The sequence below is a fragment of the Sapajus apella genome, unplaced genomic scaffold (assembly GCF_009761245.1).
Source record: "Sapajus apella isolate SASKATOON/1434 unplaced genomic scaffold, GSC_monkey_1.0 scaffold76, whole genome shotgun sequence".
Lineage (NCBI taxonomy): Eukaryota > Metazoa > Chordata > Mammalia > Primates > Cebidae > Sapajus > Sapajus apella.
The window spans coordinates 195,287-198,176 of NW_022437016.1; the positions used below are offsets into that span (position 1 = coordinate 195,287).

At 37.4% G+C, this 2,890-nt stretch overlaps 1 pseudogene; it reads left to right on the forward strand.

Moving 5' to 3' along the window:
- The first annotated feature begins 416 nt into the window (after positions 1-416).
- On the forward strand, positions 417-2,561 carry LOC116532353 (annotated as a pseudogene).
- Positions 2,562-2,890: the final 329 nt, after the last annotated feature.

The following is a 2,890-nucleotide window of genomic DNA, read 5'->3' on the forward strand; positions in this document are numbered from 1 at the left end:
ATGATCTTAAGAGAAGATTGGTAAGGCCAGATCTCCTACTGATGATTAAACCTGAAGATAAAAGTAAATAAAAAGATAGGAAAAATTCCCAATTATAAATTAAAGTAGAAGTCATGATCAAGGCAAAAAATCCACATCCCCAGTTGATTTAAGATATAATTCCAAAGACAGAAGGTCATGGTCCATAAAGAGAAAATCAAAGCAGTCTGAAGCTGATAAGGAAAAGAAGCCAATTAAATATTCCTGTAAAGATGCTTCATCTGCCAAAACCTAAAATGCAATAAAATAAATAAATGGGGGAAAAAAAAAAGATGCTTCATCTGAAACAAGAAATAGGTCACCCAGTAGAAGAACTGGTGGTAGTCCTAAAAGAAGAAGTTTGCCTGCAAAATTCAGGTAGTCCTAAAAGAAGAAGTTTACCTCCAAATTTATTCTTGATAAATCAAGAAGAAGTAGGTCTCCACTTCTAAATGATAGAAGATCTCAGCAGAGCAAATCTCCCTCTCGAACACTGTCTCCTGGTAGAAGAGCCAAGAGCCAATCCTTAGAAAGGAAACAAAGAGAGCCAGAGAGAAGATGACTTTCTTCTCCAAGAATACAACCTCAAGATGATAGCATAAATAGACGTAAGAGATCAAAAGGTGCCAGCCCCATCAATAGGTGGTCTCCAACCTGAAGAAAATCTCTCATTAAAAGGAGGTCTTGTTCCCCACTCAGATATAGCACAAAAATCAGGTCTCCAAGAAAATGAAGCAGGTCTCCTTGGAAAAGGGACAGAGGTCGGAGGAGCAGATCACGCTTGAGAATGTGGTCTCGATCATGGGGTGGTTGTAGATGAAGGAGCCGAAGCAGAGTAAAGGAAGGTAAATTTAAAGGAAGTCTTTCTGAAGGAATGAAAGTTCAGTGGGAATCTTCATCTAATGATAACCTTGAAGATTTTGATGTAGAGGAAGAAGATGAAGAAGTCCTAACAGAATAGAGAAGAATCCAAAAGCAGGCAATTGTTCAGAAATATAAATATCTTGCTGAAGACAGTAATATGTCCATGTCATCTGAACCAAGCAGCCCCCAGAGCAGTACAAGAACATGATTATCTTCTCCAGATGACATTCTGGAGTGAGTAGCTCCTGATGTTAAAGAGCATGAATGGGAAAACGTTGATACATTTGAGGCCTCAGTGAAAGCCAAGCATAATCTAATGACAGTTGAACAGAATAACGGTTCATCTCAGAAAAAGTTGTTGGCACCTGATATGTTTTACAGAATCTGATACTGAGTTTGCTGCATATTTTGATAGTGCTTGTCTTCTGGCTGCTGGCAATGGATAAGGCTTCAAAGAGAATCCCAACCTCAGAGATACCTGTACTGATGCAGAATGCTATTACCATGTGAACACAGGTGAAGTCCTAGATGTCACAATGTGTATGGCTACACTAGGCAAGGTATATTCAGTAATGCTGTATGAGCCAGAGAGAAAACAAAAGCCAACCAAGAAGTGGCTGCCAAGATCATCAGAAATAATGAGCTCATGCAAAAGACTAGTTTAAAAGAACTAGTTCTTGAAAAAACTTTATGCTGATCCTGATGACAAACTTCATGGTGTGCGACTCTTCAGGCGCTTCTATCACAAACAGCATCTCTGTCTCATATTCGAGCCTCTCAGTATGAACTTACGAGAGATGTTATAAAAATATGGTAAAGATGTTGGTCTTCATATTCAAGCTGTAAGATCCTGTAGTCAGCAGTTTTTCCTGGCATTGAAATTCCTTAAAAGATGTGATATCCTACATGCAGCTATCAAGCCAGACGGTATCCTGGTTAATCATCAAAAACTATTTTAAAGCTTTGCGATTTGGGGTTGGCTTCACATGCTGTGGATAATGACATTACAGATGATCTTGTCAGTAGAGTTTATCATGCTCCTGAAATCATGATAGGTAAAATCTGTGACTATGGTATAGATACATGGTCTGTAGGTTGTACCTTATATGAACTCTATACTGGAAAAATTTTATTTCCTGGCAAAACCAATAACCATATGTTGAAGCCTATGATGAATCTCAAAGGAAAGATGCCAAATAAGATGATTCAAAAAGGTGTTCCTAATGACATAGATATGCCGCCTAGTTTTTATTTACTAATTACAAATGTTGAGACCTCATTCTGAAAGTCCTTAGGTTTAAAGGTTAGACAACAAAATGAAATTTTTAACTATTTGTATGTCATTTTGAAAGTACTGCTTTATGGTAAAAGTATTTTATTTTTCATTTGTTCATTGTTTCAATTATTTGTGATCGTGTTGTCTTTCAATACAGGCATACACCTTCCACTCTTGAACAAAGCAGCTGCTTTTTAAAAGTGGTAATTGTTTCTTTTTATTTCTCTTGTAAATGAGGCTTTTCTTTAAGAATGTGACTTTAAAGTGTTGGCTATTGCATATAACAGTTGACACTCACTTCTTGTAAAGTGAAGATTGTTCTACTGCATGTGATGTGGGCCATGCAGATTTCTGTATGTTCTCAGTATGCACCACTAGATAATAAAGTCTTTTGTGAACCAGGGAAAAAATTCACACAGGGACCTACTTGAGGAGGGATATTACCTATTGGGTACCATTGTTTACTACCTGGGTGATGAAATCGTTTATACACCAAGCACCAGCGACACACAATTTACCTGTTACACATCTGCACATGTACCCCTGAACCTAAAATAAAAGTTGAGAAAAGAAAAAACAAGAGGTTGGGTGGGGCTCAACAAATAAATTTATGCTTATAGTTAAATTACAGAAACACCGGACAGATACTAAAGAAGTTATATAAGTTTTTACCAATATGAGGCTTTGGGAATAGGATGGCGTAGGTAGGAATAGAGGTAGGAATGACCTATC